At 45.7% G+C, this 21497-nt stretch overlaps 1 protein-coding gene across 2 annotated transcripts in view; it reads right to left on the bottom strand.

Moving 5' to 3' along the window:
* The window catches only part of FLRT2 (fibronectin leucine rich transmembrane protein 2), a 63284-nt gene extending 43143 nt beyond the window's left edge, over positions 1-20141 (bottom strand). Inside the window, exon 1 of one of the 2 annotated variants that reach the window (XM_037395280.1) lies at positions 17782-20141. The gene's annotated coding sequence lies outside the window, so the exon portion shown is untranslated. Of the gene's footprint in view, positions 1-14821; positions 16219-17781 lie in introns of those variants that run through there. The other variant, XM_037395279.1, reaches the window with a different exon arrangement.
* Between the last annotated feature and the right edge of the window lie 1356 nt (positions 20142-21497).

The following is a 21497-nucleotide window of genomic DNA, read 5'->3' as shown; positions in this document are numbered from 1 at the left end:
TGAAAAAATCAGATATATTGAAGTTACAGCTTCATTAGGAATTATCTGAGTATAGTAACATTTTTAATGCCAGCACTTGAGCTGGAAGTAGACAATTGTTTTTCTGGATTTATTTTTATTACTCTCCCAGGCCCCACATGCTCAAAAGGCAGAATGGCCACATACTAGGCACATGTATGAGTTTCCTCTACAGGATGGCATGCTAATCATCAAAATAAATCACGAACCTTGGCTCAAACAGTGTCATAATTTTGCTGTTTATGGAATGGCAATTTTTTTCACAGTTTATATTAAAAAGCCACGGATTATTTTTCATTTCCTTATTACTTTGTATTTTTAATGAAAAACTAACACACTTTAAAAACAGGAATTCTTAGACATTCCCTTTGGACTACATGTTCCCCTTTAGATTCTGTTTTCAGAAGCTTTGCGGATTTTTGCACTTCCTTTTTAAACCCTGCTATGGCTATGGGTGGTGTACAAATAGCCAGCTCTTTGTAGTTACCCATTGGATTTGTCAGTGCACTGATATCTATGCATTGATTCACAAGCCATCAGCACCCTCTACTTTACTTTAGCATTTCACACAATTCTGCACATGCACGACATTTCTGATTATTTGCAGCCCTGTAATATGTGTGGCAGTGAGACTGTCAGCTGGGCTGATGTAAGGATGCTCATCTTCTTTCTGCTTTATCCTATGGATGAAGATTTGAAACAAGGAGTAAGTCTATTCATTTGCAGTTATGTACATGTAATATAATTCCAGATTTCAGAAAAATAAACCTGGATTTACACTGGAGAAAATCTGTGGCGAAAGTGTGACCAGCCACACGCTAGTTCTTGCCATTTCAGGTCTTATAATTCCTTTTCCCTTATTGGTAGTGGTGTGTCATGAGATTTAAATCATGAAAAATTGTCAGAAAGATCGTCCTCTATTTCAGGCCAATAATACGAGATGTGAAGTTATGATTTTATCTAAAGCATTGCAATGCATATAAAGGAAAGAAATAAGGATCCCCGTGTGACTGTCAGCAATTATAGAGCACATGTACATATTTATAATGAGGAGAATCTTCCTACTGGAAATTGTCTGAAAAGCAAGCAATACACTGGCCTGATGAATTCAACATCTATAATTACCTGGGAGAAAGGAACTAGAGTGAAGGAAGGGGAGATTTTCTTGTCAGATCAGTTCTAGTCTCATTTCCACACAGTCTAAAATGAGAGCTTTGTACCTATATCTATTAGTGAGCCTGTAGACTCATTCCCAAAGTAGCTCTCTCAGATAAGAGATGTTAAAGTAGATAGAATCATAGGACCATGAAAGTACAACCCTTTAATCTTGGCGGGAAGACCTAGGTTTCAATATATCTAGGGTATTAAGCACTGGAGGTTAAGACAGTAGTCAGAGAGAGAGAGCAAGGGTGGGAGAGAGATGCTGTATATTACATTTCTAAAAGAACAATCCTTTGGGAGTCACTTTTGCAACTGTTATTTGCAGCTGGAACATGCAGCACAATTGATGCCGTTTTGCTAATTGCTGATCTAGATCGTTTATATGTATCAAGTCAGTGGAGTTATAAATATGATCAGTGCACTCATCAATAATTGTGGGTACAAACCACTGGCTGAATTTCATGTTCAGAAGGGAATTTAAAGCTTTGCAATTCTGATTGACCAGGTCTCATGTCACATATTAATAATTCTTTGCATGAAATAAAGTCATTTGGCTTTATCAAACACCGCAGCATTTTTTTGTAACTACAACCTTCACTAAAGTTTTACAGATTGGTGTTAGGCTACTTCAGCCATGAGCAGAATATAGATAAAATAGAACAGACTAGAATGTGGCTCATTATTATTCAGATTGTTTTATATCTAGTAGCAAAACACTATAGTAGTTTCTATAAAGGAAACAACACCTAACAAAATGGATACATTTATTCTTAGACATTAACTGCCTCTGGGGTGCTACTGAAATTTGTACTAGAATAAGGTCGCTAAACCATGTGTTAAAAGGCATCACCAACTACCAGCTAGCAAAGCTCCACACACTTTGCTGCCCATTTCTGTTTGGACACAACAGTGTAGAGTCTCAGAGTAGATTCTGGAGGTATTCACCCACAAAGCAGCAGTACTTGATCACTTCCAGTAACGTTGAAGTATTTTCTTCATACTGTTCTTATCTTCCCTAGGCATCCAACAACAGAATATGCCCAACTATAGACTTAACTGAAATAAAAAACCAGCACATTGATAAAAGCCGCCTGTCACTACTCCCCTCATTCCTGAGCAGAGAGTGCCCATAGCAAGAGAAATTCTTTAATTCACCAAAACCAATCAGTTTGAAATGTAATGCAAGTGCCAAAAGTCTACAGTTGCATTGACAAAACAATTACGTCTGTAGTCCTCCAGCAAAAGGAGGTGAAGATCAGGCGGGTCAGTTTTTTAGAGCCATACTATGTGCCCACGACGGTCACATGTATGTGAAAATCAAGCTTCTTTAGATATAGCACTGGTGGAATGCATGAAAAATGTCATGGAAAATATGTCAGTCGCAAGGGGTGTAGCATTTGCAGTGAGATGGATATAAGAACCACAACCGCAGTATAAATAGATGCCTCAGTAAATTACATAAGCATGTCAACATATGAATCTGAAACTCCAAACTCTGAGGCAAGTAAGTAGAGCAGCACTGTAAACCTGACTTTAGAAAGTCATATGCCCAGGCATTTCCTTAAAAAAACAGTTAAATCAAGGAAAAAATAAAGAATATTTACTTTGGGTAAGAGATTTGAAGAGCTGGGTCCCCTATTGATGCAGAGGCAGCTAGGGCACAAACAGCAGAGTGTCAGCTCCCGGACCACAATCCCTTCCCCTTATTGCCGGGGAAGGAAGGCTGGCCTACAGTCAGGGCTCTGACAAGGAGCTCAACAGAGAAGTTTTCTGTTTTACATTGTGGATATTCAGCTGCTGTAAACTGGTCCAGCCCTGATTTACGCGAGCGCTACACATCTAATACCAAGCAGCTTTCTGAATCTGCTTCTGCATCAGCGCTCCTTTGATCATACCCTGCTGTTAACTCTTCCTTCTGTCTTTTGTTTGCATTGCCTCTTTTTATGTTAGCAAAAATAGTGCAGAGTATGTTTCTGATAATGTGCTTTTTACAGTGACTTAGGCTCAGTTCTGCTTTGTGAGAGCAGTGGAAGAAGAGCATGTGGAGGTGAAAGAAAGGTTCATCCTCCTTACCTAAGAAATCTTTTCACTCCTGACAGGGACTGGAAAAATGAGGCGCTCTTAATAGTGGTGGGTTTACCAGACTCCACCTTTCATTTTATGTAGATCACTATAGCCTGTGTCTGGATTTCAAATAGAAACAGAAAGATTTTGCAGTCAGCAGGAGAAACCTTCTGTCATTCTGTCCTCTCTCAAGCTTTAAAAATGTCGCACTATTTTATTATTTAAAACTGTTGCACTATTTTATTATTTGTCTTAGACTGTTAGGAGAGATGGGTCAGAAGCTGTAACGTTGTTCCTGCTCTCAAGAAAGAAATGCTGGCTAGTGAGAAATAATGCAGGGTATTTTATTTTTCACTTGTGCTTCATTTCTTTGAAAAGTCTAATAAAAGACTTGCAAATCTGACAAAACACGAGTTTTCTCCATCTCCCTAAAAACACATACTTAAAAAAACATGTTTGGCTGCATTTTAGTGCTCGTGGAAAGGGAAGACAGATACCACTGAGCGAAGCATCGCACGCGAGTTCCCCCGAGCAGTTCTGCCAATGCAGTTCAGTTCCACACCTGTCCTGGAACCATTCACAGAGCTAATCTATGCAGTAGTTATTCCCGTGTGGGCAACTATCCATGAGAGACTTGACTGAGACCAGCCAAATTCATCTGACTTGTGTTTTATTACTCACAGGAAGCTTGATCTGAAAGAATGAGGGGCCAACATGTTAACTCGTACAGTGCCATCTTTCCGCTGAGGTTTTTCTTCTCTTTTACAGTTACAGTAACCGAATTCTAGTCCAATCCTTTACTAGATTTTCTGCAAGATTACAAGTAAGTAGTTACACGTTGTCTCAAATATTACTACTACCAGAACACTTGTGGAGATTCTTGAAATCCCCCCAAAACTGCACATAGTATAGTATAACCTTCTCCATAAACTATCTCCTTCTTTCATAATAAGCACCCAGACCTGGGGTGTAATTATGTTACTATGTTATTAGTTATGAACCACCAATGACTGTGGGCATTTGGTTTGCCTGGGGGAGTGATGCCAGCCCCCCCACACATACACACCCCAGGGATTTTCTGCAGCTGCTGCCGGTTCAGCCCCCAGCGTGCACCAGCTCTGTCCCCTGGCTGTTTTTAGGATCCAGTGTTGAATTCTGCCTTGGCTTCAACTGCAAGGGGAAAGAGCATGCTGCAAGCCCAGACCACAATGCAGAGCTTGATCGATGTTTGACCTAAGCAGTGATTTAATCAACTGGACAGCATGAATGTGCTGATGACGCAGAAGCAACATCACAATTCTGTATGTTGCAGTGCACGACGATCATTTCCTTCAGTGTGTTTCTCATAAGCAAGAACAATAAAGACCCACTTCAGTGCCACTTGCCCCCAAGTCTTCCCCTAATTCAGTCTTTTTTTGTCACATAATGCATCTCTAATCTCTTTCAGATAAGAGGTATAAAGGCAAGAGAAAACTAAATGACATAAAAGCTGCCAGGATCTATTTTATGTATTTTAAATAACAAATAACATTCATGATTCCCCTTTGATTTATCTATGTAAAGCAGACTTTCTGTGCATATACCCGTGCCTGAGAGGAAAATTTAAGACTCGTTACTCACTAATTGCTTTATCCATCCCATCTTTACTCTGTATCCGTTTTTTCTTACCGTTAACATGCAGTTTCTAAGGCACCAAAAATGAGGACATGGAATAACATCAAGAGGGAATACACCGAACCGGACTCACCAAACCAGTCAGGGTTCTGTTCCAGAGCTAACACACTCAGACAGCATGAACTCTGTCCGACAGTTCCCCTGTGCTATGCCCACCACAGAAAGAACCGGGGAAACCTGACGGATCCTTCCCTCCCCTCCCAGCTCCTCCTAGATTACGCGTTGCCCCCCCTCTCCTGCTCAGGGCAGCCGGCAGTCTCAGATGAATAACAGCTTAGGTGGTTAAAACCCTGATCGTTAGGAAACTCTGATTTCCTGCTGCACAGAAAGTTGTTTATCTCTGCACTTCATTTAGTCTGGACAATTTGGATTACTCACTTTCGTCCTGTTTCCCGCCCCCCCCCCCCCCCCCCCCCCCCAGTTATTTCCTAGTCACTTTCCCTTTCCTGCTTTTATCTTCCCTCTGCACAATACTGCAATACTTGACCTGCAAAAATAACATGGGAAATATTGAAATGAAAATAAAAGCTTCCATCAGCATTATTGCTTATCTCAGTTTTGATAGCATCTTTAGGATACTCTGTGTCCTCAATGCACCTGACAGACCTAACAGAATGAACTCGCAGCTCAAAAAGGGATCTTTCTTAGCAAACGAGCTAACTAAAAATTCTGATTCAGTCTGTGCTGATGCACGTATTTTAAAAAAAGAGAGAGAGAGAAGCAGGAGAGAAGTATGCTGCTACCAAAATATAAATACATGTCAGTAAAAGTACCCCAGATGGTGGAAGGGAGCGCAGATTTCATGGCAAGGCTACAGGTCTTTGCAGTATTTCCACTCGTGATAAGGAGATATTCTTTTAGCATAGCGCTGAAGGAGTTAAAAAGGATGCCTTTCTGTCAAACAGGGTTATCATTCAACACAAGACAATATCTGGGCTATACTGAAACAGCCTTTCCCAAGATCACCAAATATTTCTTCACAAGACCTAAGTAGATTGTGGACTGATACCAGTGTTATCTGAAATGTAAAGGTGTTTATTCTTGGAGCGCTTAAAGAGGCTCATCTTTCTGCAGCTGGTCGGCTAAAGTGTGTGATGTCTTCTCTCGGTCAGCACATGCATAACCAGACAATCAGTCGGCAGCCTGTAAAATATGATTGCCTAGGAGATATTGATGGCCTAAGGGAAGTTCTGAATATCAGAGGTTCATAATTAGAATACCTATGCATTTGATCCAATAGAGCTTCCATCAATGTCACAGAGATGAGTGGTTATGGATTTCCAAGTCATCTCTGCTCATACAGACAGATTTATGCACTTTCAACTTTGGACAAATGAAGGGCAAAGAATTAAAGCCAAACCCTTCTACCCAGAGAGCTCCTTAGCCTTAGAGGGGTTCTGAAATTTATAATCGCCTCTCCCGGTGCTCAGGATCAAGCTCCACGGTTGGTAACTCATGACCTATTTATGCTCATGCCATCCATCCACTTTCAGTCATTCTGTCCTCTTATCTGTAAATCCACAGTCACACCATGTAGGATGTGTGGATCTGCTGATAAGAAATTTTTGCAGGAAAGAGAATCTGGGCAGATCAACAGTTCTGTTGCCAGAGCTGCTGGCAGCAACTCATTTGTTCCAGATTTATAAAGATCCACTGTGCTGATCTGATGACAGATCTGAGTGTTTGACTTCTGTGATAATAGACTATCTAGCTGAAACCTGTATTTGGTACCAAATATTAAGTTAAATAGATACTGGTAAGATTATCCAGTGTGGGACAGAAAACAACCACCTTGTTAGCATTGAGATTATCACAGTTCCTGGGCTGTGGGTTTGGGTTTCCCTCCGTTTTGCTTTGGGGTTTGTTTTCATTTGGTTTGTTGGCTCCCCCCACCCCGGCCCCCTTTATTTAATTATAAATCACTGCATTTCACCAGAATTACACATAACTAAAAACTAAGGCATGTATGGGGATGCTTATCATTACAAAGACACACTACCCCATGAATAAAAAAAGATTTTGATAGGACACAACATGGATAAAGCAATTAGAGTAACCTTACTGTCAGATGCTCTGCCACAGAGGCTTAGGCACCTCTGGGCAATCACAGGGGACTTGGCTCTATCTGTGGCGTTCAAAGCACACATTTTAAAAAAACGAGAGGTGTCCATTATGCTTCTTTCTTGCCTAAGTATTTCCAAAGCTATAACGATAGGCACTTCTCTCTCCGAGTAAAGACTGTTATTCTGTTGCACAACTGCTAAAGAATAACGTGCTGAAATTAATTTTGTCAAAGAGCGAAAGTAATTTCTCAAATTTAAAAAGAAAAAAGAGATTTCTACTGGCAAAATGCATTTTACAATTTACTGCTGAACGGCTGCAAGAAGCAGCTCTTCCCTGAGCAGCATGGCACAGGGCCAGGATGAGCTATTTCAAAAATCACCGTTGGGCATATACCAATTTGCTACATGGGATTTAGCAATACGGTGGGGAATGACTCTGTGTGTCCCTGTGTTTGTGTTTGTGTCCTGCTAAACTTCAGCAGTCTCAAACTGTACACTCATCTTCAGTTTGAGGAAATTTGTTGTTAGAGCGCTGAATTTGTTTTAAAGGAGAAATTTAACAGCCTGGACAATAACACTTTTTAGTTTACTTATTTTGTGCTGGAAAATAATTTTCTGCAGACAGCTCAAAGGCTAAAATGTCTCGGACAAAATCTTTGAAAACATTTAAATCACGAACGAAAATTTTATGAGCGTACTAGAGAGTTAACTGTGAGCTCTTGGTTGGCCTTATGTATTTTACACCTCCAGATTCTTTTGTCCAATGAATAATATGGAGGCTTCCCATAATGGATCAGTACAACATGATGCAATATGTATATAGAGCATTAACATACCAAATTGGAGTCCTCCAACCACCTGATCCAGGTTCATACCAATGCAGGTATCAAAGTGATTTCTTTTTTATACATATTTATAACAAATGATGACATAAACAGCAAGTTTTCAACTGATACAGCTCAAGGATTAATGTTTCATCTAGGAGCATTTGCAACAAACTCCAAAGCTAAGTGGTTAAAGATAAGAGTAAGGTTAAACCTAGATCCACCAAGGAAGTGGCCTGTGAAACCAGCCCAGCAAGGTTGCGAAATGGGGTACCTTTTAGCTGGATGCAAATCTCTCAATGACACAAGAAGCACCACCTAGGAAAAACTTCCTAGATCACACATGAAATTATAAGGTACTGCTAACAAATATCCCTTCATGTGGAGACACCTCACACGGTTTCAGCTAGCATTTCAGGCACGCAACAGGCTCCCACAACCACCCCACTTACCAACATCATAATCCATCACATGATCTGCGCACCCAATGCCTAGTCCACAGAGTTTATAGACATATACCTACGTAGGCTGTGTCTGTGACAAACACATCGACTACTACAATCCTAATATAGGTGCAATTCTAGCAATTTAAATGGCTCATACCTACATAGCTTGTTTGCCCATACACACATGAAGGAACTACTAATGAAAGCACATATACATTAGGATAACCAGGGACACACTGCTGGGGTTGTATCATCTTCAATTACAGCTAAATGACATCACTTTGGGGTACTCAAATTATTACTCAGATGAGTAATCTCTAATCACAAGAAGAGTGTCTGTGAAATTAATTTGCCAGTGCAAGAGAGAAGGATCGAGTCTGGAATCAAATGCACTCATTTAAAAAGCAGGTTTTCGGCTATGAAGTTCTATTTCATAAGCACAGGTTAAGTTTGCTTCAGACTCCTTCCAGCAGCCTTGGGAAAAATACCTCTTGGGAGCACGTCGTGGTTCTTACCCAGTATAGAAACTTCCAACACACTGCAGGAAGAAATAGAAGTTTTTCTCCTTGTTTAATTTCATTTGCTGTTCACCAACACTAATTTTGAATGACAATTAACGATGTATGCTTTGAAGGGTCTGAGGGGGACCTCTATGATTTTAGATGAAGTCACGGTCACTTATACATGTAACACATACACAAATTATATATATGTATGCATATAAAACCTGCATTTCTTCTTCAGAGCTGTATATTATATCTTGTTTTGTCAGTAAGATACTGACATAAAATAATACGTCTTTTTTGTTACATGCATTTCCAGTGATATTGCGAATGTCATACCCATTTTAAAGCAGTCCTAATACTGCAATTTTTTTCTCTGCAGGAAAAGAATGCAGGAAATCTCAAGAGAAAGGAATATTTGTGACTCTGAACCTACAAGCCTGTGGTCGCTGATGCCGTGGCTGCAGTTTGACCGTGGTTTGCTCCTCTACAACCCGTGTGAAGCTCGAGGACTGTGCCTGAGCATCACCGAGGGCTCCCAGCAGTGCCAGGGCACACTGTGGGAGCACTGGCTCCTAACCCTTCCCCACAGGATGCCTCTTGGCTACCCTGTATGGAATAGCTCAGCAAGGTGTGAGCCACCCGTGCAGCTACGTGGTGCAGGACTGGGAAGTACTCTGCTCTTCAGATAATTTTCCCTGTTGGGTTTGATGAAGGAATGACAAAAGCTGCCAGCATGAACTGGGACTGACACTGCCACACACTGATCTCAGTTCTTAGAAGGTGCTGATGAGGCTTTTCATTCAGAGTTCTGACCTTTTCTGCTCTCAGTGGCTCAGGTAGTACTTTGGCACAGTTTACAGTACCTACTAGGAGACAAGTGCCCAGCATCAGCTGGCCAAACCTTGCTGAAGACAGAAATGCATGACAGTGAACAGCCAAGGAATCAGAGGGATGGAATGCCAAAATATTTTGCCTGCAATTCTCCCTCAAGATGCCTGATATTAGGCAAATGTTGACAATTTTGTCTGAATAAAGATTGTGGAGTAGTTTTGGATTAATTCACTCATAGCTAGCATGTTTTCACAAAGGAACTGGTTTGATGTATATAGGAATTTGTATTTTTAAGATAATTAGATTAGTCATGACAACTTGGCCATGATAAAGAACTCTGACCAAAGAGCAGAACTTGTGCCCCTTCCTCCTAGCATCTTCACTGGGATATATTCACCAACAAATGATGATAAGAAGAACTAAATAACTTCTCTGTATTCGGTGTGTCGAGGTACATCCCTGCCAGGGCTGGGATTTGTCAAACCAGACTGCAGACCATTACAGTAATCTGCAGATTATTTCCCAAACTACCTTTCAAAATGATTCTTTTTCTTCAGAATTATTTGACTGCAGCCTTTAATCCGTAACTGTTGCAGGAAATTACACTGATAATTTACTCTGTGAATAGGTAGCTGGTGATTAAGTGTTATGAAAGTGGCCTATTGACTTGAAGGCCAAGGCAGAATATTATCCGTGACCTTTAATATTCCGCTTTGCGAGGGGCAGATCCTACAAAATACTGGCCTGGTGGAAGCAAGTCACCCCTCACCTGGGGCCGGAGCAAAACCATCCCTTGGCAGGTCCATGCCCAGCCAGGAGCGCATCCCGCACACCAGCAGCTTCCCCAGCGTTGCCTGCAGGGACTGAAGGACGGGTTTCAATGACAGTGCACCTCTGACCGAGCAACACTTCACCGTGCCATATGCTTTTCTAAATACATCCCCGCATTAGGCTAGAAAAGGTTTCTTTTATAACAAATTAATAAATAAAGCCATTACAGATTGAAGTAAAATATACAGGAGATGGCTTCTAGGTAGACCTGATAGCTAGCACAAGAGTTCTTTTTAGAAAGGATATTTTACAGGCCTTTTTATGCATCATTAAGTTTTCAGGAATGCTGAATAGGGCATGATGGATTTGTTCTAGGTTGTTGCCAGTATTTAATTTTGATTCAGTTCAAAGGGCCATGTCAGAAGAAGGAATGGAAGAGGTGAAAAAAGCGTGTTAGCTGGGTAAATCACCAATAAAAATAACAAAACAAAAAACAAAAAAAAAAAAAAGGAAGGCGTAAGAAGGTCCCAACACCTTTCACCAGTGGCTGAAAATACCAGATTAAATTGCACTATTCCTGGGACATATTGTTTGATGTGACTAGAATATAATCTGTTAAACAGAGAAGAGTTTTTTATTTTAGACGTTTCTTTCCTGAGTATTACCTATGGATTAAGGTTTAGGTTTGTTTTAAATGAATAAAACATGCCTCTCAAGAAACATATTTTAATTATGATTTTCTGTGGTTGTTTGTCTTTAAAAGTAGTCAATTATTTGAAAGGTGTAGGTTACACATAGCTGTAGGGGAACTAAAGCTCCTATCTTCAGTGTATGTTAAATTAGCCTTCTTTACAATAATAACTATGTATTATTCTTTTTTATACATATAAAACAAAAAATATACAAATATTTGTTTTACCAAAAGAAAAGAAAAAGCAATTTTTATACCTCTGGGGCAAGTTCCAGCACTTTTGGTTTCTTGAGGAAATAAATAAAAAGCGTTGGCAGAAAGTCTCCTAAAAAGACTGCCCAAGGGGGAAGGAAGGAAACACCTAAAACCATCATATTACCAGGCGCTGAGGTAATCAACTACAATCTGGGAAATGTCAAACAATGCTAGTCACCTACCCAAAGATATTGCTGATCAAGACCTCAGCTGCCATTTACAATCACTAACTAAAACACGGAATATAGCTGTGGATATAAACAGGAGACAAATTAGTATTGGGAAGCTGGGTTTAATAATCCCCTAAAAGAGACCATCTGTCTATAAAGACCCCCTTTTCCTTGATCTCTGACATGTATTCCTAATATAGACACAGCTGGATTTGGGGTTGGGTTGGGGGTTTTTTTTACATTTTTTTAAACACCCTGCTACTATAAAGTCTACTTATGGTATATCTGGTCTGAGTGTTTGTCTCAAGTTTCAGTTATTATGTAAGCACTCAGGGGCAATAAAATTTCACATCGGGTCAGCCTGCTTCAGAGTGAGTATTAAACCACCAGACGAACATAAATGTGATTCCTTTATTACTGGTGTCTAATACCACTGGACACTTGTTAATTTTCGGATTTTTGCAAATGTTCATCGCATTGTCACTGGACTGGCTGGGATGGATTTAGAGTTCTTTTCAGGTTCTGGATTCGTGTTTGGAACTGGAGTTTGGTTTTCTTGTTTTCCTGTTTAAAACACTAGGAAATCTCATTGCCCGTAATGGATGTGACGTTGATAACCTGACAAGCTAGGTGATTCACAGGTATAAAAGACCAAAACAATTTAAAGCCTGTGTTTCCAATCGACTACGGTGAAGAAAAAGGAGAAAAAAAGCGCCCACCATTGACTATACACTTCTCACAGATAGAGGTCACTAATGGACTGGATTTGAATCTGCCTGCTAAAAGGCTGGAAGTTACATTGAAAGTAATCTAGTGAAAAATGAACTCATTTTGAGATTAAAGAGGTAGCAGAAATGACTAAGAAATAAAGCTCTCACCTTCCTGGAAACAATATTATCTTAAGTGTGCCGCCTTTCTAGTCCTTTAAATAGAAAGTGCAGTACAGGTAAAGCCTGATAGTGATGCTTGTTTGAACTCCTTTTTGCTTTCCTGACTTGGTAAAACTGTGTCTCCTTCTGTTCTGCGGGAAGGGTAGGGAAGTCAGCCCTAATAACATCCTACATTTTAGATACTGCTATTTTAAGCTGTGAAAGGCAAGTACATTCTTGATTCTCGAAGGAAACCATAGCCTATGTAATGCAGATTCCAACTGGGAGGGTGTAGGGTTGCGCAAAGGAGATACGTCTACATCCTAAATCAAACTATCCAGCAGGCCAGGATATAAATGTGACTTGTGACAGTGGCTCAAATTAGATCCAGACTCTCAAAGCCAAGCACAGATAACATCACCTTATACAAAATACCGGGTGTATGTGTATGCGAGGAGCGACTCTTTTAAGACTGCTGGGTGTCTTCCAGCACCGCTTCTTGCTGCAGCCTTGGACTTTGGAAAGCACTGGTCCGGTCACAGGTAGTTTTACAGACACTGTATTTACACAGTGCTCCGACTTGCTTCACCTACAGTACTCCAGGCCTGCACTCTCTTACTTTTAACTGCCTCACTACCGTATCAGGGTAGAAAACAACCATGCAAATAGCAAACCTCCGACAAGCAGTAATGCTGCTTGCAATCTCTCCTGTCATGCAATTTTCAGGAAGATCGACACTAACATTTTAATATCACTTTTGTCACTTAGGAGTGGTGACTTTCAAATAATATCTGTTGTATCTTTTTCATTATGCAAAGATCCTGTCTCAGTGATAACACTGCATACATTGACTCCTGAAATGAAGAAAGGAAAGAAAGGTGGATAGAGGTATAGGTACGGTGGCTATCAAGTGTTCTGAAAAAATGCCAGGATGGATTTTTCTCCTTCCAAAAATACATATAGCTAAAACCAATTCATTAACTTCCTCTAAAACTACAAATATATAAAGGTGCTCTTGGAGAAAGGCCACGCTGGTGAACGAAGCAAGGAATTAAGCCCATGGAAGTTTGTGGTTAGGTTTTTTTGGTGGTGGTTTGTGGGTTGTTTTTTTTTTCTCTGGTTGGTTGGGGTTTTTAAACCCGAGCAGCAACCGGTCTCAGTCTCTAAACTGGTTTAATTTCCTTGCAAGCACCATAAAGTTAGATGCATTAAATACACCTCTCTTTAACCCACCCCCTGCCTTTCTCTGTGTGTGTGTGTGTGTGTGTGTGTGTGTGCGCGAGAGAGAGAGCTCTGACTTGCTCTAGTATCTTTTCCTGCTCCTCATACAAGGAACCTCTCCCTTTCTATCTAGCCGAGCTCTGCATCACAAGAGGCAGCATCTGAACAAACCTAATCAGTACCTTCCACACACAGAACGGGAATTTACACGGATTTGTGCCTTGGATTTATTAGCTTATTGTAATCCTTACAACAGATTTCCTCCATTAAAATTAATTAAAAGCTCCTGCTGACTGATTCCCACTCCAAAAAGAAGGTGGAGAGCCTTACTCTCTCACTTTGCAGCAGATTTCTGTGTATGTTTTGGGGTTCCACCACATGCTCCACAGAGGGCTTTTCAGCTGTTTGACTTCTTTTCGCTATCTGGTATTTTTTTGTCGTCACCACCACCACCACTGCACCACCACCACCCCCAGCACCCCGCAGGATCTGTTATCATCCTGCCAGCCCACACCGACCAATTCACCAGGTCTCTAAGGGTCTCCTTAGCCGAAGCCCTGATTCAGCTCCCTTAACCTCGGCCGCCCCCCCCCCCCCCGCCCCAGCCCCGCTCCGGTGGCTGCCGCTGGGGATTTGATGGATCCTGCCGCCGGGCGCAGCTCCCCGCTCTCCGGGTGGATCCCTGAGCTCCCAGCTAAGGCGGCTGCCTCTCCCCCAGCGAGTCTCACCTTTCCAGGTCCCATTTCTCCAACCCACCTCCCGCCCGGGGCCGAGCGGTGCTGACACCGGCTCCCTGCCGGTCCCTGCAGCAGGGGCAGCTGCCGGAGCGCTTCGGCGGCGGGGGGGGGGGAGGGCTGGGGGCCGGGCTCGGCACCTTCCCGGGATGTGACAAGGGATCCGGGACCACGCTGCCAGCCGGGGGTCCCGCTGCTGACCCCCGCACCCGGGGACCCTGCGAGCGCTTGCTGCCGGCCATTCATAAATGTGTGTGTGTGTGTGCGTGTGTGTGCGGGTCTGTGTGTGTGTGCGTGTGCCCGTGCCCGGCGCCGCGCACTCGCAGCCACGGGGCTCTAACGATGCGGAGGCGAGATTCCTGACACCCCACCTGACCCACGGCTCCTTAACTTCGCCTTCCCGGGGCAGGCAAAGAGCTCCGCGGCTTTAAATCGCCCGGGGCTGGAATTAGCAGGAAGGAGGAAAGTAAAATAATAATAAAAAATAATTTAAAAAAATAGAAAAATGAAATCCCAACTGTACCTGGCGGTGTCTGGGAATCCCTCGCCGGCACCGATCATAATCCCCCTCCGCGCCTCTGGCCCCCCGCACCAAAACTTTTCCGCCGCCGCTCCTCGGGGGTGGCCGCCGCCCTCCGCGCCGCGCAGCGCCGCTCCCGGCCGGCCCCGCTCCCCGCCGGCCGCCGCTGCGGAGCGACCCCCGCGCCTCCCGCGCCTTCCTCCGCCCTTAGGAGGCAGCGGCATCGTCCTCCCCCCGGCTCCGCCACCGCCGCCGCCGGCGCGCAGCCCGCGGCTCTGGCATCCCCAACGCACTTTCTCTCCTCGGTTCGCTCGCTCTTCCCCCCGCCGGTCCTCCTTCTCCCGTATTAAAAAAAAAAAAAAAAAAAAAAAAAAAGTTAAAAAAAAAAACCAAAACAAAACAAAAACGGGAAGGGACCGCGGGTACGCCTGGTCTTGGGGGTTCTTGCTTTCTTTTTTTCTCTCTTTCTGTCCTCTGGAAATGATGAAAGGATCACATGAGGAGCAGGCGCGAAGACCCAGGACCCCTGGAAGTCGGAGAAGGCATCGGACACGTATCTGTGAGTATGCGTGTGAGTCTGTGTCTGGCTCTCTCCAAGTCCTGAGCCTGCCTCCAGCCGGGATTGCAGGCTGGTCTTAGCAGTAATGATGCCTCAGATCTGACTATTCCCTGCTAATGTAAGTCGTGCCTTTTTTTCCTCCCTGCCTGACACCCCAGGGAGATGTTTACAGTAATGAATTCAGTTGATAGCCATCTCTCTCTCTCTCCTGGAGTCCCTCCCACATTTCTAGTTTAAAGAATGCTTGGAAGGCAGGGCTGCAACCTAAAGCTTTCCAAGAGGCAAAGTCAGGCTAGGTTTTCTCTTTTTCTCTTTCCTTTTTTTTTTTTTTTTTCTTTCCCGCTTTTAACCCGTTGCTTGCTGAAGGCAGCTTAGCTCCCTCCCTCCCTCCCTCCCTTTGGACTCGCCCTCCCCTCCTTCTCCTCCTCGCAGCGAGGGGAAGCAAGCGGGCGGTGCTGCGCGGGGGTTACGCAGCCCGCGGACCCCCCCCCCCCCCGCCTCCCCGCGGCTGCCCGGCGCGCTCCCGGGCTCTGGCGGGGAGGATCCGAGGAGGGAGCTGGAAAACTCCCCGAGCTGCGGTCCTAGCAGGGAGATGCCCTCGCCGGCAGTAATTACAGCCGTGTTCTCCACCAACATGGCGATATTTCATGTGCAGCCGCCGCCAAGCCCGCCTCACCCCCTCCCCCCGCCCTCCGCGAACTTTTAGGTAGGCAATAGCAGTACTCAATACATATAACACAGAATAAAAGAAAGTCCAACCCTCAGGGAAGAGACGGACCTCCTTTAGTATTCCGTCTGATTTCCATCATCAGGCAGAAAGACTTTATAAACCGCTGGAGAAACCGCCTCTTGCCCTAAAGCGCTAACACCCACCCCCCCACACCCCCCGCCCCCCCTCCGGTGCTCAGCCAGTGCGTGTGCGCGTTCATGTGTGCGCGTTCATGTGTGTGCGCGCATCCCGGGCTGCCTGCGCTTTTTTCGGGGTAACCCTTCCTCTGCCGCCCCGTTCCCCGCTAAGCCGCTGCCCTGCCCTGCCAAGCCCACGCAAAGGCAGGACTATTTTAACACCGAGAAGCACCCGGGCGATAGGATACAGCCCTCCAAGGTAGGACGGGGGTTGTGCGCGAGGAGAATTTGCCTCGAAACTCCTCCATTAGTACAGAAAACGCACAATGCGGCGTTTGCTGCGAGTTACTTTAAGAGAGGGGCTGGGGAGGGGTGGGGAGAGGAGAGAAGAGCTGATCAATGCCATGTGTCGAGGAAACAGAAAAAGCAACCGAAATGCCTCGGGGGTTGCTTCTCCCTCACCCCCGGCTGCTCGCTAGCTTGCATTTTCAGCTCAAAAGCTGAATCACTCGCCATTGTCTCCGCACCTCCTTCGCTGGGGGGTGGGGTGGGGGGCTAAATTATTCACGACTTCAAAGGTTTAACAAGCCGTACCGACCAGCCCGGCGAGGGTCAGCCCAGCCCGGCTCCTGGCCCCCCCCGCACCCTGCCGTCCAAGGGGGCTTATGACCCCCCCACCTCACCCCGCTCCTTAACAGCCAGCCCCGAGCCGCCCTGCCCGGAGAAGAGGCTGCGCCCTCACCTACGCGGGTGCGCTGAGTGCTGGGGATGCGCGGAACGGGGAGCGCAGGTACCCCGGCATTTCTCAGGGGACTCGGCGAGGGGGAAGGAGTTGAGGACGAGCCCGCTCCCCTCCCGACACCTCTGCCTCGGGGTCCGGGGTACGCCCCCGGGATGGAGGTGGGGGGGTCCTAACCCCCCGGCGGGGCTCAGCCGGCCGGGAAGGAGCGGGTCTGGCACGGGTCAGCCCGCGGGGAGAGCCTGTACCCCCGGCTTGGAGGGAGGGCTGCTCGCTGCTCCCAGGGATGAAAGCATCAGGAGCCCCGCAGGGTCTAGAGGCAAATGAACGACGTTGATCAAAGGCTGTTCTGGGTCTTTTTTGACTTTTTAGGACCTGTCTTTATTTTTTTTTTTTTTAAGGCTCTGCATACTTTTCAAAGCTCTTATTTGAGGATGATTTATATCCCTTTCCCGAAGCTGATAGACGAGCGGTGCATTTTTTCGTGGAAAAAAAAAAACAGCCCCCCTTATAAATCTTTCTCGTCCTCTGTCCATCCGTCCCTTCTTTCTCCACGTTCCCCGATATTAGCAACCTGTCGCCGACACACAGAGCTTTGTCGATCCCAGCCAGGCATTTCTGCTCCCTGTGCCCCCAAATCACGGGGGATACTACAAACTCCTGCTGCCTTGCCCCAGAGGGGCTAGGGGGGCTCACGCCCGGCCCCCTCCTGCCCTTGGCCCCTCACCCAGCCCACGCTTCACATCAGAGACACTCGAGACACACTTCGGTCAAATCAAGAGGGTGTCAAGCCAAGGAGATGACTCGACCAGCCGTTACCTGCTCCTGCGGAGGTGGGTCCTCCTCGCTTGGTCACCCAAAGCCCACCGGGTCCGGCAGGTTGAAAGGGACTAAAGTGACCGAAGCGCTGGGCTCCGGCATGGTATGATTTTAGGGATCACTGCCAAGGTCTCTGCTTTCCATAGCTGCCAACGGACACCATCACGCAAGGTTTCTCTCAAGGAAAGGAGGAAGGAAATTGTCTTGCCAAGCTGCTCGTCCAGCCGGTCACTTGACCCCGTCCCCCACCGATGACACGGAGGAACACCCCGGGAAAGCGGTTAAACGCCTCGGAATTCCCTTGCCTTCCTCTCCCAGCGGCGGCTGGGGCGCAGCGCGGCGGAGCGCCCTCACGGCCGCGCCGGCCCCGCTCCCCGCCGGCCGCCCGAGCGGCTCCGCTGCGCAGCGAGGGGGACCGGTCCCAGCCGCGGGGCTGCGGCGCGCCCAGCCTCGGGCATAGTCTTCCTTAAACTTTGCCTAGCGAGCGAGTCAGCGGCTTAACCCTTTGCAGCCCTTGCTCTCGCCCGGCCGCCGAGCCCGCAGGCCTGGGGATGCGCTGGTGCGAGGGGCAGCGCAGCCGGCTGCTCGCCCGGCGGCTTTCAGTTACGTGCCATTCGCTAGTCTTGATTTCATTTCATTATTATTTTATTTTTCAGTTGAAATAAATCACAACCGCCAACTGGGGAGCAGTTGGAGAGCTGAACACTGCTCTCTGGTTAGGGGCCGGAGGAAAAAAAAAAAAAAAAAAGAAGAAAAAAAAAAAGTCCTCTCGGCAAAGCAGCTTTCTTGGGGACTCACCTGTGGTCCCTACTTTGTCACCGAGTCTGGTATGGAAACTGTCACACTCATGGCACGGATCCCTCGCACACACATACACAGAGCTTCTACACCTTCCTCAGCGTGGTGTGGCTGAAAGTACAGCTCCGCATGAGCTATTTCACTCAGACCTCCGGATTCAGCACGTTTACAGGTTATTAATAACAGCAGAGAAAGGAGCAAGCGAGAAAGAAACATATTTCCATGGAAAAAAAAAATAGAAAAAAAAAAAAAACCAACAACAAACCAACCAGAAAGCCTTTTTCACACATGCACTTTGTAGTCAAAGGAAATATTTACCACCAGCAAACTCCAGCATGTCAGAACATGTTTCCTTCGAAGCAGAAGAGAGCTTAAAAATGAGAGAAAAAGCATGTGCAATTCAAAGATGAAATGAAGTGCATGAAAGCTTTCCAAACTCAGCACCACCAGCCTGGAGCCTGATGTCAAGACAACGCTGGAGCGCTGCAACACAAAGATGTGGAAGGGGAAAGAAGGAAACTAGCAAACTCCATTGTTTTTTGTGGTTGGTTTTTTTTTTTTAATATTCTTTTTTATATATTTTCAGGAAATTATGATGTTTGCCACCCTTCCCTGCACACCCCCCACACACACCCCGAATAAAAACAAAATAAGGGGGACAAACACGTACGACCACCTCTAAGTGCAGCTGAACACTGAGAGCCTGGAGGTGGGCTGGGCTGCCGGGACCTCCTTCCAGCGCCCCGGGGGTCACCCCGCGGGGAGGACACGGAGGCAATGGCCCCTGCGGGCCAAGGGGACTCTGGCCTCCTGAGCTGGGTAAGGTAAGGCTGGCCGAGGAAGGAGAAGAACCCTACAATAAGCCAACGAGCAGGGAAAAAAAAAAAAAAACCAAACAAAAAAACCCAAACCAAACCTCCTCCCACCCACATTTTTAGGTTTGGAATTTAAGAAGAGGCAAATAGACCTATTTGAAAGAATACCCCCCTCCCCCCCCCAAAAAAAAAGGAAAAAAAGCCAAACAAAAAGAACCCCTTTAGATATTGCATATAGCCTCATCCCGTTTGTAACGTTGGGGGGCAGAAGCGGGGAGGTGGGCGCAGCCGCCGGGCTGAGGCCGGCGGGCAGGCGGGCGCGCAGCGGGGCTCCGCGGGCGCGGAGCGGGGCGGGCTGCAGCGCCGGCGGCGCGGCGCAGGGGGCAGCAGAGCCCAGCGCTGGGCGACCGGGACACCCCCCCCCCCCACCCCACCCCCGATGGCTCGGGCTGCACACAACAGCTTCCCCCCCACCCCCGATATAAGTGTGTGTGTGTGTTAGCAAACCGCCCGGCGTGGGGAAAGGCAGCCGAAAAGGCGGTACAGCGAGGGCGCTCCCGCACGGGCTGGGGGCACGCAGGGTGGCCAGCCCGCGGTGGTGGTCCTCCGAGCCGCAACGCCACCTCACTTATTTGAAACAGAATGTGAAATGGGGTAACATTAAGGAAGATTATAAAAATCAGAGTCTTTTCCATAATTTTTTTTTTTTTTTTTTTTTTACCCCCAGCTGTATCGTTAAAGTGATTTCTGCAGCTGCAGGGGAGCCGGGAAAAGGCACTGGAAGTGATTCTGTAATGGGGGGGGGGGGGGGGGCTGGTTGGTCTGAAACGTACTGAGTGATGCCCAGGTCTTGTCAATCATGTCAAATTGGGGGTCAGGCCTTAAATTCGTGCAGCTGATGGAAGGGGGGGGGGGGGGGCGGCAATGACAAGGTGAATTCTTCATCAAATTTGGGAAAATCAGCTGCTTTAAAAAAAAGGCTTTGAGGAAGGGGAGGGAAGGAAAAAAGGAAGGGAAAGGGGCATTTAGAATAGCAGACAAATGAGTTATGAAGATATTGTTATATTGTACTGAATTCTAGACAAGATGAAGTTATGAATGTGTTTCTCTTCACTGCAATCAAACAAGTGAAGCACTTGAGCTAGAACTACATTAGACCAGGGAACACCAACACCCCATGTCTCTCTTCTCTGGGCTCTCACTTCTGTGGCAAGCTGAAAAGCAAATTACCATACTGGTTCTGAAACAGCCTTTGGCAGAGTTTGTGATATGACTCAAATGGTAAATTTCTACTATTTTGGAAAGTAGGGATTGGATTTGATTTTCAAATAGAATTAATAATAAAACTTAAGTATGCCATTAGACTGTTCTTATTTGTGGTGTTTCTCATCGGTGCTTTCTTGTCTCCCCCTTTCCCTTCACCCACTGTTGCCTGCTGGGCTTTGACCTGTCTGTGTTGGGTGTCAGCCTGTGACAGTACCACAGTGCCTTGGGCTGCTGCACTTCATAGCCTTGACCTGGCCGAGGCTCTCCCCTCCTTACTGCAAGGATTTCTGCATTTATCTTTTGACAGTGTCATGATAAACTGCTTCTATGGATTGCCTTTGGCCATCCTTCACCGCCTTATCCCAGGAGACACAGGAATCCCGGAGCCTTATAGAATTTTGGGTTGGTTTTTTTGTCTTTAAGACTGAGGAGGATGTTCCAAGTTTTTCTGTTTGCAGCCTGTTTGTCAAGTTGATTTCCAATAAAATCAGGAAATAAGCTGGTCGAAATCTGTTGAAATTTTTTTTTCCTCCCTTCCCTTCTGAAAACCGGAGAGACTCCTGTCAAATTTTGTATAAATCAAAATAGATCTACCCAGACGCCATCCGATAGACATGTTGGAAACAGATAAATAGGTAAGACAGGAGGACTGGACTGTAACATTTTATTATATCTGAAACAATAAGTAGTCTATTTTTCTGACCACATTTTGTGACCAAAGTAAACTATGACAAATTGCATCACATATCACGCCATCTTATTTTAAGCAAAAAGTCTATAGGGAGGACAAAATTCTATGTATAAATTGCTGGTTGCTCACCTTAATTTTCACACTGA

The sequence above is a fragment of the Falco rusticolus genome, chromosome 7, assembly GCF_015220075.1.
Source record: "Falco rusticolus isolate bFalRus1 chromosome 7, bFalRus1.pri, whole genome shotgun sequence".
NCBI classification, from domain to species: domain Eukaryota; kingdom Metazoa; phylum Chordata; class Aves; order Falconiformes; family Falconidae; genus Falco; species Falco rusticolus.
This window is presented reverse-complemented; position numbering and strand designations above follow the sequence as displayed.